Below are 17,161 nucleotides of genomic sequence, written 5' to 3'. Positions count from 1 at the left end.
TATCTTACTTGGATCTACCTTGATGCCATCTGCTGATACTACATGCCCGAAGAAAGATATTTCTTTCAGCCAAAACTCACATTTCGATAATTTAGCGTATAGCTATTTCTCCCTCAAATCTATAGTACAATCCGCAGATGTCTATCATGCTTTTCTGCATTCCTCGAATAGACCAATATATCATCAATGAATACCACAACAAACTGGTCGAGGTATGGTCTGAAGATAGTGTTCATCAGATCCATAAAAGCAGCCGGAGCATTAGTCAACCCGAATGGCATGACCAAGAACTCATAATGGCCATAGTGGGTTCTAAAGGCAGTTTTAGGAATACTCTGCTCTTGTACTTTCAGCTGATAATAACCTGATCTCAGATCAATTTTGGAGAACACAACTACACCCCTCAACTGATCAAATAAGTCATCAATGCGAGGCAATGGGTATCTATTCTTTATTGTCACCTTATTCAACTGCCGATAATCAATACATAAGTAGAGAGTGCCATCCTTCTTCTTAACAAACAACACTGGCGCTTCCCAAGGTGACACACTAGGGCGGATAAAGCCCTTGTCAAGCAGCTCTTGCAATTGCACTTTGTTGGTATCAGAGCCGCTCGCGTGTCCTCGTGGGCGATGGTGGGGCAAACCTCAGCGAGGACGTTGAGTCCCGAAAGGGGGTGAAAAAGGTCCCTTAGGCAAATCCCACATCGGCAAAGCACGGAGATGGTCTTGGGTTCAAAAAGTAATTATATATAAAATGGGAGAACTAATTACTAGAGGCGCCTTTTGTTTTGGTTGTTTTCTCAAAACTTAAGTCTTTTAGGTAAATTTGCAAATTTTCAGTTTTGGTCTCTTATGTTGCACTGTTCCATTGGTCATTTTACTGTTAGAATTTGGCAAAATTTTCTTCATAGAAAATGTTCCCTATTGTCTTAAATTTATTCTCCTTTTTGAATCACTCCATTTGGAGTTTTGTAGCTCAAGTTATAGCCATTTGAATCATGGCTGCCGGATTGAACTTAACCCAGATTTCTGGGCACCAAACTGGTTCTGGCAGTTTTAGGTCACCAATTTTGGGTGGCCAAATGACTTGGTTAAGGGCATAATTTGAGTTTGTGTTCTTCATGAAAGTTTTAGATCTATATCTCAACTGTCCACTGGTAAAATGTCAGGTCATTTAGACCTACCTAGCCCAAGTTATGGCCAAATGAACAAACACTGTTCATTTGGTCATTTTTGTATAGGTCAGACTGCATAAATCCAGATTTGGTCAATTTGTTCACTAGGTTTTGGTCACTTTTTGGGCATGATTCCTAAATGAAAAATGTTCCATTTTGTGTCTATTTTCATTCCCAATTGGTCTCATACCAATTGGACTTGTAAATTTTCAGTTTTGGTCCCTCAAAGGGACCTTGGTCCTACTACCTACAGCATGACCCTAAGCAATCCGAATTTGCATTTGGTTCCAACACTTCTAACATGCTCCAATTGGTCACAAATGACCATTTTTCATCTCAAACAAGGTCAAACACAACATTTGACCAATTCTCACATTTTTGCCTCCAAACCCTACGTGCTATGAACCCTAATTATACAATTCATCTTAATTCATACAATTAAAATGTTCTAATCATCTTTACATGCTTAATCAAGCTTACATACATAATTAATTGAACTTAAAAACTTTAACATCTCCTAATTCCATGGCTACCAAATTCTCACTCCCATTATTCAAGCATAGTTTTCTTTATTTCTAATGAAATTTCATCACATTTAAATTTAAATTCATGCATTTGATAAAAATCTAAGCTTAAAGTTACACTTATCTCAATTTGTGAATTCCTTAATTCTTCAATTCTCCACTTTCCTCTTCCTTTTTGTTCACAAGATGCTTGTCAAGGTCCAAGAACAAGATTTACTTAAAGGAGTTAGGGAGTTTATAAAATAAAATTAAGCTTTTGAAAGCTTGACATGGGTGTTAATGGTGGAAAGGAAATGAGAGAAATGAGAGAGAAAGGGTGACGGAAAATGGAAGGAGAAGTAATTAAATTTTTTTTTCTTTTTGTTATTTTATGCTCTTTTAATAGATAGTTATCCCACAATTTTTAATTTCTTAAATTAGTAAGTTTATTGCATCATGCATGATGTCATGCATGATGTAATCAACCTTTTTCAACTTTTTCTTTTTCCTCTTTTTTTTTTTTTGTTTTTTCTATTAGTTCTTTAATTTAATTCTCGATTCCAAAATTTTCTTTTCTCTGATTTTATTTAACAGTTAGGTCAGGAGTTAGCTCTCAGGGTCAATTGACCAAATTGCCCCTCGCCGGTTTGACCCGGTTTGAAAATAATTCAATATTTCTTCCAGATCCCTGACCTAATTATTTGACTGGCTTAACAGTTCTTTTTCGTGATTTTCTCTTTTCCATTGTGTTCGCAATAGTCCTAAGGACCGCAGCATCATATTTTACGGTTCGAAATTTGAGTTTAAATTGACTTCGCAATCCTTTCCGAGAAAGTTACCCATCGCTGTGACTCTCGGCTCATTTAACTTCTTATGTTCTGTTTTTCTTATTCATATTTAACTAATTGGCAATTACTAATTATTTGGGTTTATGGCTTCTCTAGTTGTCTTAAGTGTGGTTCTAATCCCCTTAATTGTCCGGACCGTGTCCGGTCACCGGAATAGTGAAATATACCAGGCTATGCAAATAGGGGTGTTACACCAACTCCAAAATCTAATGAAAACTACTCACTATCCATAATATTTACAAGAAATTCTGAGTTAATATGAAAATAAATCTTTAATATAAGCTAAGAACTAAGAAACCCAATATAAGAAAGGTAGGAAATATGCAAGAAAGGAAAAAAAAACTCCAAATCTGGTCTAGAAAATGGAGAGTTGACGTTTTTGCTCCCCTTTTTGACTCTTCTGCTGCTGCTGGTCCTTTTCTTTTGTTTTTCTTCCCTTTCTTAAATGAGATAAGCGCCTATTTATAACTTTTTCTCTGACAAGTAGCCCTAAAATGATGTGTTTGAGGTGTGTTTTTATGAGGGAATCTTCTGCCAGCTCATTATGAAGACTTTATGGAACTGCATAAGTTGTGCAGTCCCTTATGCAGTTTTCGGCTAGTTTCTGGGCTCTCTGTGCGAAGCTGCATGAGCAGGGTGCGAGACTGCATAAGTTATGTAGTTTTCTGTGAAGTTGCATAAGCATGGCATGAATCTGCATAAGTTATGCAGTAACTTATGCAGATTTTGGCAAGTTTGAAAAATTGTTTCTTCTCCTTGTGCAGAACTGCACAACTTATGCTGCAAGCTATGCGCAATTTGGCCAATGCATACTTCAACTTTGAAACTTGTTTTTGACATCTTTGGCTGTAGAAATCACTTCTCAATGGCAAAATTTCTTTTTTAGTCACTCAAAAATACCATTTTTCCTACAAAACAAAGTAAAATTACAAATTAATCCAAAAATTGGCAATTATGAAAAACTATCTAAATAACTAATGAAATTAGCTAAAAGTGACTAACAATCAAATAAAATGGCCATGAAATTAAACCTAAATAACTATGCAAAATGCATGTATCAACAATCCAAGTCCCAGTCGCCACAATCGAACACTTCCCCAACGTAACCATAAAGCCTTTCACTCATTTGTGGGAATAGTATATATGAGGTGAGATATTCTTTCAAATATACACTAAATTTAAAAGTTTTTAATAAGTTATAAAAGTTGCTCATATTGCAGCGAATTAATAAATTATTATTTTTAAAATAATAATTAACAATAAAATATTAAAATTATTATTATTCTTTTTTGTAATAAGAGTCAGTCTACTGATGTGGCCCAACCGCAAGTGCACGGGTCGTACAAGTAATATAAAAAAGATATCGTTCCCTCGAAGAGTTGTGCTAATGATTGAGTTTTTGATATAAAAATTGACTAATTTAAGCTAATTTTGTAAATCAAGTGAATGATTGAAATAATTAAGGATGTAAAATCTATTTATGCAAAATCAACAATCTAATTATTAATATAAATGATTCAACTTAAGCAGCAATGAGCAAATTGAAATATGGCAAACAATTAAATTCAATTAACAACTAACAATATTAAAAAGGGTGATTCCAGAGTTTGTGGATTCATATTTAAGCTATTTTTGAATTTTTAAATAGGTTATCCAATCTTATGGAAATTATGGGTTTTAAGGAGATTAATTCTTAAATCCTTTGAATATCCTTTCGAGTGAGACAAAGAGTGTCTTAGTTAACTTAATCCTACTTTCGTAGAGTTAAAATTAATCAAGACCCATTAGGTTCCTTAATTAATCTGTAAATCCTTTTAATCCTTAGTCTATTTCTAGATCTAAATTAATTAAGTCCAATTTTTTTATTATCTATCACAAAATTTTCTCCTTTCGATGTTTCAACCATGGATTAAGAACAATACTTAATATGATCCTCCAGTAAGCATGTAATTAGGCACACAAGAAATAGATAAAACCTTATAAAAACCATAAAATATAGATTACCCAATCAAAATCCACAAAATATCTTAAATATTATATCCCAACTCCATAATATATGAAAAACTACTCACTATCCATAATTATTACAAGAGATTCTGAGTAAATATGGAAATAGAACTTGAAAATATACTAAGAATTAAGAAACCCAATACAAGAAAGGTAGAAAATGGTGAAGAAAAGAAGAAGAATCCAAATCTGATCCAAAAATGGAAAGTGATGCTCCTTGTTCTGTTTTTTAACATTTTCTTTGCCGCTTCCCACTTTTCTTCTTCTTTCCTCCCTCTTCTTCTCGCTAAAATGAGATAAGGACACTATTTCTATTTTTCTGACAAGTAACCCTAAAATGGTGTGTTTGAGATGAAGATTCACGTGTGAAAATCTTTCTGTCAGCTCATTATAAAGAATTGCACAAGTTATGCAAGTTTCTTATGCAGATTTTATGCAATTTTGGTGGTTTCAGGTGCTTCCTGTGATATTGCATAAGTTATGCAGACTAGTTGTGCAGATTTTTCAAGCCTTGGAGTCATCCGTGAAACTGCATAAGTGGACTGTATAAGTTATGCAGCTGGTTATGCAAGTTTCGGCAGGTTTGGGAGCTCTTTCCGTGAAGCTGCATAAGTGAGGAGTGAGATTATATAAGTTATGCGACAAGTTATGCAGTTTTCTGTGAAGCTGCATAAGCAGGGCGTGAATCTGCATAAGTCATGCAGTATATTATGTAGGTTTCGGCAGGCTCACAATTTGCTTCTTCTCCCTATGCAGAAGGTTACGCAGACTTTGGTAATTTTGCTTTCTTCAACTTTCAAGCTTTATTTTGATATTTTTTGCTCTAAGAATCACTCTTCACTGGCACAATTACTTTTTAATCTCTCAAAAATACCATTTTTACCTATGAAATAAAGCAAATTATAAATTAACCTAAAAATTGACAATTATGAAAAATTATTTAAATAACTAGTAAAATTAGCTAAAAGTGATTAACAAATAAATGAAATGGCCATGAAATTTAAACTAAATGACTATGCATATCATCTACTAAATTCTTTCTTTACACTTTTATCATAGATAGGAATGACAACAAATTAAATATTTATAGATATTTAATTCGACAAGTCGGATTTAAGGAATAATGTTTATAGATATTTAATAATAATTAATTAAATGTGAAATATATGTTTTTTAAATAATATTTATAAATTTCTATATATTATATTTTAAATAAAGAGAATTTAAATATTTTATAAAATTGTTAGATTTTAAAATGTAAATTATTAATAAAAAATATAATTTTATTTAAATTATTAATTAAAATATATAAAATTAAATTAATTTTAATATTTTCAAGTAATAATGAGTTTTGTAAATTTTGATCGAATTTATAACTAGTTTAAATAGTAAGAATATTAATAGAATTTAAGTTATAATAGAATAACTTTTTTAAATACCCTACCCATTGCTATCCCTAATCACACGTCCCACCCTTTGGAAACACTTTTTCCTTTTTTATTTTATTTTATTTTATTTTTAATACTATTTAGCTTTTTATCTTGCTTTTTTATCTTTTGCTTTTTTTTCATATAATTAAACTTATTCAATATTTATATAAAAGATAATACTATTTAAATATTTTCATACAATTAAAATAAAATATAATTAAATTATGAATCCAATATAAAAAAATATTTTCATTTTTTATTAGTAAATATTTTAGTAATATTTAAATTATAAAATACAATTTTTTAGTGAATAATAAATCAGAAAAAATCTATAACATCATTATTAAAATAAATAATACAAATTATAGTATTGCAATATTAATTTCATTTTATTGCAATCAATTTTACTTTATATATATCAAAACTCAAATTTGAGTTCTATTCCGAAAACAATATCATAAAAACTTTACTAGGTGTTTTTTTTTCCCTCAATTTTCTTATTTCAATTGCCTAAACTTTCCAATTTTTACCTTTTATATTTTTTGGCAAGATTTAATTTATTTTTTTCTAATTTAATTGTTTTTAATATATATAATAATTATAATGAATATTGGAATTGAGACATTTTTTTTATAAAAAATTATCTATAATTATTTACTTTAATCTATTAATTTATAAAATTATAACACTATAATTTTTTTATCAAATCATTTTATTTATCAATAATATTATAAAACATTAATAATAAGAAATTATACTCGCAGCATCGCGTGACATTGTAACTTTGAAAAAGTCGTGACCTATGTAATGGTGAAATTAAAGTTGATGCCAGAAAGAAGCCACCCAACTCATCTACATAGATAAGTTTCAGCTCATAGTTCTATGGGGAGCAACGGCAAGGCCCATCATCATAAACCCAATTCAAAACTGGCGCTCCTTCTCTATAGCCAGCTGCGCCCTGCACACTCTCTACCATTTCCATTCCAGGTTTCTTTGAACTGACCAACATCTCGTATACCTTCAACTGGTTTTTAGCTATCTCTGATCTTAAAAGTCCACCCAAATGCACCAAAATGCTTCTGAACTTGGCTTCATGAATGGCGCACTCACCACTCTCTGATTCTTCAAGATTAGAAAATCAACGGCCATTATTCACCCAGGTGAGTCCTCGATCCTCCTCCACCTCCGCCTTGATCATCCCTTTCTAAAAAGACCCATTTCCTGCTCCTCAATCGCCCTTCTTCCGGTAGACCCTGACCCACCTGATATCTCCTCCCAGCTTCTCTCTATTCTCTCCCATCCAAATTGGCAAAAGCATCCCGCCCTTCGCAACCTACTTCCGAGCATTTCTCCATCCCATGTATCCTCTCTTTCAGCAGTAATCCAAATCTTGATCCCCAAATCGCCCTCAAGTTTTCAATTTTTAGCTCGAGAACCTGGTTTAAACATAGCGTCCAATCCCATTCCCTGCTTTTAGACATTTTGATTAGGAATAAGTTTTTTGGTGTGTCTGAGAAAATCCGTATTTCCATGATTAAAGCTTGCATTTCCATTGATGATATTAGGTTCACATTAGAATTTTTTAAGGGAAATGAATAGGGATGATAATGAACATAAGTTTAAACTCAGTATTAGGACCAATATTGAACTACTAATGATGTTATCGAGGTTTCTAATGATTGATAAAATGAAGAGAGTTTATGCACAGGTGCTGAGTGATATGCTTGTGCCCAATATATATACATTAAACACTATGGTTAATGCGTATTGGAAGATAGGTAATGTAGTTGAGGCTGATTTATATGTGAGTAAGATTTTGTAGGCGGGTTTAAGGCCAGATACCTTTACTTATACTTCTTTGACATTGGGGCATTGCAGGAATAAAGATGTAAATCGTGCATATAGTGTTTTTAAGTTGATGCTGAAGAAGGGTTGTCGAAGAATTGAGGTTTCATACACAAACCTCATACATGGGCTCTGTGAGGCTGGAAGGGTTGATGAAGGTATTAGTTTGTTTAAGAAGATGGAGGATGATTGTTATCCAACTGTACGTACATATACAGTGATTATAGATGCATTGTTTGAAAATTATAGGAAGTTTGAGGCTATAAATTTGTTTAATGAGATGAGGAACAGAGGTTATGAGCCAAATGTTCACACTTACACTGTGATGATTGATGCTATGTGTAAAGAAAGAAAGTTTGATGAGAGTAGAAGAATGCTAAGTGAGATGATGCAGAAAGGTTTGGTTCCCAGTGTGACTACATGCAATGCTCTGATTGATGGGTATTGCAAGGAGGCGATGATGGAGTCTGCACAGGAAATTTTGGATTTTATGAACTCAAATAACTGTAGCCCAAATGAGCGTACATACAATGAATTGATATGTGGTTTTTGCAAAAGGAAAAATGTGCACAAAGCAATGTCATTGCTTAGTAAAATGGTCGAGCATAGGCTGACACCGAACCTGGTTACATATGATTCATTAATCCATGGGCAGTGTAAAGTAGGTCATTTGGATATTGCTTCTAGGTTGCTTGAAATGATGAAGGAAAATGGTCTGGTTCCTGACCAGTGGATTTACAACGTTTTTATAGACGCTCTGTGTAAAATAAGAGGATAGAAGAAGCTCGTGTTTTATTCAATTCTCTCAAGGATAAAGGCATAAAGGCAAATGAAGTGATTTACACTGCTTTAATTGATAGATACTGCAAAGCTGGAATGATAGATGATGCTGATTCTTTGCTAGAAATAATGCTTACTGAGGGCTGTTTGCCCAACTCATCCACTTATAATGCCCTTATAGATGGGCTGTGAGGAAAGTTAAAAAAGCATTGTTATTGTTGGAAAATATGGTACAGAAGGGTGTGAGGGCCACAGTTTCTACATATACAAGTTTTATTGTAGCAATGTTGAAAGAGGGTGATTTTGACCATGCTCATTGGCTTTTTGCTCAAACGATTTCGTTAGGAATCCAACCTGATGTGTTTATTTACACTGCATTTATTCTTTCATATTGTGTCACCGGGAACTTAAAAGAGGCGGAGGATATGATGGCTAGGATGGTTGAAAGAGGTGTTATGCCTGATGCACTGACTTACACATTGTTCATTGATGCATATGGATGCTTGGGATTATTACATCGAGCATTTGACGTTCTTAAGCGCATGTTTGATACTGGTTGTGATCCCTCTCATCATACTTATTCTTTTTTAATCAAGCATCTTTCAAAGAAAAAGCTACTAAAGGAAAACAACAATGCTGGAGAACTTGATTTGGTTCCAAATGTCTCTTCGTAGATGTTGCTGATGTGTGGAAGACCATGGAATTTGAAACTGCTATGGATCGTTTTTGAGAAAATGCTGGAACATGGTTGTTCACCTAATGCTAACACGTACGGGAAGCTTATTATAGGACTTTGCAAAGTGGGGCGCATGGGAGTGGCCCAGAGGTTATTTGATCTTATGCATGAACGAGGAATATGTCCTAGTGAAGATATTTATAATTCTCTTCTCAACTGTTGCTGTGAACTTGGAATGTATGGTGATGCGGTGAGACTGGCAGATACTGTGATAGAGTGTGGTCATTTAAAATTTCTAGTCTTTGAAATCACTTGTATGTGGGCTATATGATAAAGGGAACAAAGAGAAGGCTAAAGCAGTTTTCTGTAATTTGCTTCATTTTGGTTATAATGATGATGAAGTAGCTTGGAAAATTCTCATTGATGGCTTACTTAAGATGGGCCTTGCTGATGTACGCTCTGAATTACTGAGCATCATTGAGACAGAGGGTTGCCAGATTCATCCACAAACATACAGAATCTTAATTGAAGTTCTTGATTGGACTAATTCTTGATATCCTTTCTATTGAAATTGTTTCATTTTGGACAGTGTTATCAGGCGAAAGGCGATACTAAGGCGAAAAGAGATTTTATGGTCTTAGACGAGAGGCGAGATGCGAGGCGAGGCCTTTTCGAAGCGAGACACTATAGTCTAAATTGTCTAAATTATATATATGTGTGTACTTATAACATAAAATTCATACTTTTAACTAGTTTGTTATATAAAAAAAATGCATATTGAAAAGAAAAGAAAAACATTATTTACATTATGTCTATATGTAAGATAACAAAAATTGAAAATTGTGCATACCTGCATTTCCAGCTTAAGTAAAAAATAAAAGTGTGGCTGTAAAATTAAAACTCATAGTATAAGCAATAATATAAATAATAATAAGAGATGTTAATATATATATATATAAAAGAAATTGTGCATACCTACATTTCCAACTTAAATACAAGATAAAAGTTGATACTATAAAATTGAAATTCATAACATAAATAACAATACTAATAATAATAATAAAAGTTGTTGAATCATAAAATAGGAAAAATAAAAGTGTGGCTGTAAAATTAAAACTCATAGTATAAGCAATAATATAAATAATAATAAGAGATGTTAATATATATATATATATATATATATATATATATATATATATAAAAGAAATTGTGCATACCTACATTTCCAACTTAAATACAAGATAAAAGTTGATACTATAAAATTGAAATTCATAACATAAATAACAATACTAATAATAATAATAAAAGTTGTTGAATCATAAAATAGGACATGCAAATTCTAGAAGTTCAAACTTTAATAAATAGAAATAAGTCGTAAGTCACAACAATCCAAATGCAACAAGTACATAAAAAAAAAAAGAAAGAAAAAACTAGTAACTAAAATTACTCGTCATCAAGATTTCCAAAATCATCTTCATTCTCAACAGCTTCCATCCCAAATTCTTCCTCCTCTTCAACATTATCAACTTGTGAAGAGGATGCATCTCTCATTGAATGAGACCCTCGAAATGATGGAGTTTCAACTGGTGTTGATCTTGCAACCGATCTCAATTCATAACGAGATTCAGAAACTCCAATCGCCCTACCAACATCACCTCAAGTCAACACATCATCCATGAAAACAAGAGTATCATCATCATCATCCCCATCTCCTTTTTCTAATTGACCAAGCAACCACTCATTACTATCAATATTTGCCAAATCAATTGGCGTGGCAATATCTCCAAAGATGTACCGGTGTAGCAAAGCTCTATTGTACTTCACATAAACTAATTTGTCCAAGCGTTCTTGAAATAGCCGATTTCTTTTCTTATTATGAAGCTGTCATTAATTTTATAGTAACAAATAAGTTAAACTTCAAATTGAAAAGGTTCAAAATAAAATAACAAAAATATTATATTTAATATATATATATTTTTTTACTTACATGCTCAAATACACTCCAATTTCTCTCACAACCACTTACACTACATATGAGACTGAAAACCTTTATGGCAAAGTTTTGTAGGTTTGGAATTGAAGAGCTATATATTTTCTACCAAATAGCTATTAAAATATAGAATCGATGATTGTTAAACTCAAATTCATAATATAATTTAACGAATGAGGTAGATGAAAAATTAATAAGAATATAAATTAATAACCTGGAGATTTAGTTGTTCTTCCTCTAATAGCAGAAGGATAACTAAAGGTCTCTGTAGCTGCCTTGTACTTCTTAATTTCACTAATAATCATGTCAACTTTTGTTGAATCTTGTTCCATTTTATGAATGCACGAAAGCAAGCCTAAATTCACTTCTTCATCATGCTCAATTCTCATCTTGTTTGGATAAAAAAATTCAAGATTTAAGAAATATCCGGCAGCATGCAAAGGACGATGCAATTAAACTGACCATTTTGCATCAATAATCTCAAAAATGTGCTCGTATTTCTCTTCATTGCTATTGAATGAGTTGACATTGGTTTTTTTAGCCCTATCTATAGCTTCATAAATATATCCCATGGCTGGTTTCTTTTCATTATCAATCAGTCGAAGCCCACGAATAAGGGGACCATAAACTTTAAGAGCATATATAACATGATTCCAGAAGGCAGGACTCAAAACTATTCTTTCACACTTTTTGCCTTTCACCTCTTTAGCCCATTTACTAGTTGTCTAGTTCTCTAAAGTAAACATTTTTCTAATGTTGGCCTTCTGCAGGTGAATCCTTCCCAATGTAATAAAAGTAGTAGCAAATCTAGTTTGCCCTGGCCTTAGCAATTCTACTCCTTTAGTAAAATTCTGCAACATATTTAGAACTCCTGAAAAGCCATATATGAAACCAGTAAGCTCAACAACTTTGCGCAATGTTTCATTGAAAACCCTTATGTTAAAAATATCTTCCAACATCAAATCTATACAATGGGCTAAATATGAAGTCCAGGATAGATGGGGAAAATTTGCTTCCAATATTCTCCCTATCATAAACAAATAGATAATTCATTTTACTAATAATAAAAATAAATAAACAAATAGATTTTTCTTTAATATTAATAGATAATATTAAATAAAAACTTTACTTGTTGCAACATTATTTGATGCATTATCTGTAACAACTTGAACCACTTTTACAGGACCAATTTCCATCAATTCTTTCTCAATCAAATTAGTCAACAATACTGCTGTCTTTGATTCATCACTAGCATCAACTGATTTAATAAACACACTTCCTTTTGAGCTATTAACTAAGAAATTAATCAATATTCCCCCTTTTTTATTCGTCCATCCATCACACAACAATGAACATCCGTAATTTGTCCATTCTTCTTTATGAGACTGAAGAAGTTCATTTGTGGTCTGCATTTTCTTGTTAAGTAATCTAACTCTAACCTCATGATAACTTAGAGGTTTCATTTCCCTTCCATAATTTCCTATATCTTGAATCATTTCTCCAAAACTATCATAATTCACAGCATTAAAAGCTATTCTTACATCATACATCTATTGTGCTATGGCAACACAAACATGCTCCCTTAACTCTTTCTTAGCTGGATTATTTTTATCAATAGTTTCCCATAACAACTGGTTTGGGGGGAAAATAAGCATTAATAGGCCCTTTGTTACTTTGTTGTTGTAGAACTTTTGCTCTTTTTGAAGCACTATTACCACTACCATAAATTATTTCCCTTTGTTTTCCACTATCAATTTCTTGCACCACATTATCCCCTTCCTCATTTTCATTAATTCCTAGTATTTCAACATCCTCAAATTCAAGCAATCTTTCCATATTCATGATTGATTTTTTATCTTTTTTTTTTTTTTTTATACTAATGAAGTCTTGCATTTGACTTCTCACATCTTCTGGACATTTTGGATAACGAACTACATTTTTATAACCTCCAGCAAGGTGTTGTTTAATTCTATTGACTCCCCCTTTATAAACTTTCATACAATAAATGCACTAAAGATCATTCGTATTATTTTCATTAACTTGAATCACATGCGCTCATCTTGGGTCCGTTCTTTTACTGCTAGTAGAAGATTCAGTTGTATTACACTTATTACTCATGATCTAACAAAAAAAAAAAAAAAGATAAAAAGTCACATAATTAAAAAGCAACAAAACAACACTATAAAGGTTGTGCTATCTCCATTCAATACTAGCAACAAAAGCAATAAATATAAGAAAATATGAAATTAAAGCAACAACTATAAATTCAAGCAAATAAGAAATTAAAATATTAGACATATTAATTTTTTTTTCAATAATTTGCATAATTATACATCATGCTATATTGATATATTTCAAAAGCATTTATAATACTAACAATAATCAACATAGAGAAGCAAATTACAAATTAATTAATTAAGCAATAATTCTCAATACTTTCCCAAACTCCCCATTCAAGCAAATAAGAAATTAAAATATTAAACATTTGATTTTTTTCATAAATTAGCATAATTATACATCATGCTATATTGGTATATTTCAAAAGCATTTATAATACTAACAATAATCAACATAGAGAAGCAAATTACAAATTAATTAATTAAGCAATGATTCTCAATACTTTCCCAAACTCCCAATTCAAGCAAATAAGAAATTAAAATATTAAACATTTGATTTTTTTCAAATATTTGCATAATTATACATTATGCTATATTGGTATATTTCAAAAGCATTTATAATACTAACAATAATGCAACATAGAGAAGCAAATTACAAATTAATTAATTAAATCAATAATTCTCAATTCTTCCCCAAACTCCCAATTCAAGCAAATAACAAATTAAAATATTAAAAATTTGATTTTTTTCAATAATTTGCATAATTATAGATCATGCTATATTGGTATATTTCAAAAGCATTTATAATACTAACAATAATGTAACATAGAGAAGCAAATTACAAATTAAGTAATTAAAGCATAATTCTCAATTCTCCCCCAAACTCCCAATTCAAGCAAATAAGAAATTAAAATGTTAAACATTTAATAAATAAACAATAATTTGCATAATAAGAAATTACAATTTACACATTAAGAGCATTAATACTCATTTAATAAAAACATATCACATAATCACAATCACAATACCCATTTAATTAACATATCACATAATACCCATTTAATAATAAAATCGCATCACACTAAATTTTTAATAAATTTAAGTATTTAACCAAAAAAAAATATGGGCCTTGTAATAAATCGGGCATCATAATGACATGTGATGGAGGCATGGAGCAGAGCAGAAAAGAGAAAAAAAGAAGAACAAGAAGAGTAGATTGATCACAGCAGTGAGAGGAGCAGATTGATCGCAGCAGTGAGAGAAGAACTGCAGATGAGAGAGAGAGAGAGACAGGGGGACAACATACCTGGTTACTGTGGCACGCGATGCTCTATTCTTTGTTTTCTTGTAATCACTGGGAAGGATCATCTTGGTGGCTCACTGGCTTGTTGGCTTCTTGCAATCATGTAAGTGACAATAGGTTTTAGGGTTTCATTTATTTCTTCTCCGTTAAGAATAATAAAAAATTTTTTTAAAAAATATCTCGATACTTTCACAAGGGGGCACCTCGTGGCCTAGTCGCCTCTTGGTTTCGAGGCGACTGCCTCTTTGAAGTTGCCTTGCATTAGCCTGGGGAGTCGCAGCATCCTCACCTCTCGACTCGCCTAGCATCTCTTCTTGCCTTTTACAATACTGATTTTGGAGAAAAAGGCCTTTCCGTTCCAAGTTGAATATGGAGGCTAATGTATAAAATTGGAATTTCATATTCTTTTGGCACACAATCTCCAAATGTATTACCTGGGATTTATCGGTTTTAAGAATCTGTAATAGCCTACCATGGAGGGAGCATCGGTTTAGAACTCAGTAAACAAAGGAAAGAAATATTAGATGACTGTCAGCAAGCAAGTGATCACTAACCTTCTAAAGTTTCATTTTTTTTTTCTTCATTTCGTTTACTTGCATAAAATCATATTTCTAAAAGAATACTATAAAAAGAAACTAAATTGGAGGAGTAATTAACTTAGTTTTACCAACATATATTGAGGTATTGTGTTCTTGGAGTGATAGTGCAAACACATGCATAAATGATTAATTTAGGCTGCAAATTTTTCATCAGTAAATAAATAGTGCATTGAGCATTGTTACATTATTTTCTTTGTTGATTGAATAAAAAGAAAATGAAACAAAAACACATAATATGTTTTAAGTTTATTTATTAAGTTCTTTACTTTAGAGTTAGTACCATTTGATGGAAACTTTTATTGTTGTTGGCCTTGGTTGTTCGCAATTGCAAAGTTGGGCATTTGCAATTTTCATGACTTTGAGTTCTTAGAATTCCATTTGGACATAAACTTTGAAAGACTGTTTATGCATATTATCAAAACATCTTTGGAAGGGGAAAACTTTTAGAGTATATGATTTATTATTCAATATGGAATTAGGTTGCGTTGATAGTACACCTGTTTATTTTAGTCTGGGTCTGCAATGAGACACTTTTTGCATTGTGACACCCATCTTTTTCCCTTTGACTAATTATATGAGTTGATAGCAATTTTAACAACAAATGAATTTGGGTTAAAGCTTAGTAGGAGAATTGGTCTTAAACAAGAAGTTGAAGAGATTAGCAATGTTCTTGTTATGTCAAATAGACTTTTGCATTTGTGCTATTGAACTCGATCAAGTATATTTGTAAATTAGTTAATAAGGACACTTTCTATTAGAGATAAAATAAGGTTTTTTTTTTTTTTGTTAAAAAAACTGCTCGAAAATTAGGTTTTAATGTTGGATGAAGAAAAACATCTTTGGCTAATATGAATAATGCTAACAAATCTCACTTCCAAGGCACTCCAGACTTAGTTGTAGTCTAGATCATAGTTACTAGATCCGCTCACCCCTTTTGGGATTGGGAATAGCAATTTGGGTTGTGCATTCCAAATTGCAGGACATTTGTGCTCCAAATCACTAGGGGATCCGATATGGGTCACTAAAATAGAGATTCCAGCGAGAAATGAAAGGAAGAAAGAAAGAAAAAAAGAAAGAAAAAAAAAAAGAAAGAATAAAGTTTAGCAAATATGCACATGCGCAACAACATGCAAGCTATAGTAGGAATAGGAAGAGAAGGAAGAAGCATAGTTATTAAAGGCCCAAGGTGCACTAAGGTGCCAAGGGTTCTAGAGCCTAGGCGCAAGGCGCGCTCCAGAGCAAAGTGAGGCACAAAAATTAAAATAAAAAAAAAATAAATATTCCATCAAATTTCAATTAGCATAAAACTAAACATAATAATAAGTAATAAACATAAGGTAACAATAATTTTGCAATCCAAGTAGAATAAAAATGAACTACTTTATTTTAAGAAACTAATATAAAGTGTCGCAATCCTAAACATATTAACATAATAGACACTAGTCATACTAGTAATGAAAACCAAAGAAAGTAGTTAACTAGTTACAAAATAACTAGTTAACTACTCTTCAATCTATGTCAAGAGTAGCATTAGTAATCAAAACTAATATCAAGTACTAATTACTAAATACAAAATAACTAGTTAACTACTTCTTAGTCTATTTCAAGTGTAGCATTAGTAATAAAAAATAAAGTACTAATTATTACTAATTGCAAAATGACTAGTTCACTACACTTCAATCTATATCAAAAGTAGCATTAAATTCTTCTTCATCTTCCCCTTTAGCTTCGTCCTTTTCATACTCATCTTCTTTAAAATCAATATCTTCATCTTCTTTAGAATATGTCTCTTCTCTAAGTAAAGGAGTATCAGCTCTAGATGGTGGCTTTCCTTTATGCTTTTACATAGATCTTGAAGCAATTATAGATGTTATATTTTTTTCTTT

The 17,161-nt window shown here is 31.8% G+C and overlaps 2 pseudogenes; both read left to right on the top strand.

Moving 5' to 3' along the window:
* Nucleotides 1-6,847: 6,847 nt before the first annotated feature.
* Nucleotides 6,848-9,264, top strand: LOC131169406 (pentatricopeptide repeat-containing protein At5g65560-like; annotated as a pseudogene).
* On the top strand, nt 9,264-9,820 carry LOC131169405 (pentatricopeptide repeat-containing protein At5g65560-like; annotated as a pseudogene).
* Nucleotides 9,821-17,161: the final 7,341 nt, after the last annotated feature.

The sequence above is a fragment of the Hevea brasiliensis genome, chromosome 10 (genome assembly GCF_030052815.1).
Source record: "Hevea brasiliensis isolate MT/VB/25A 57/8 chromosome 10, ASM3005281v1, whole genome shotgun sequence".
NCBI classification, from domain to species: domain Eukaryota; kingdom Viridiplantae; phylum Streptophyta; class Magnoliopsida; order Malpighiales; family Euphorbiaceae; genus Hevea; species Hevea brasiliensis.
This window is presented reverse-complemented; position numbering and strand designations above follow the sequence as displayed.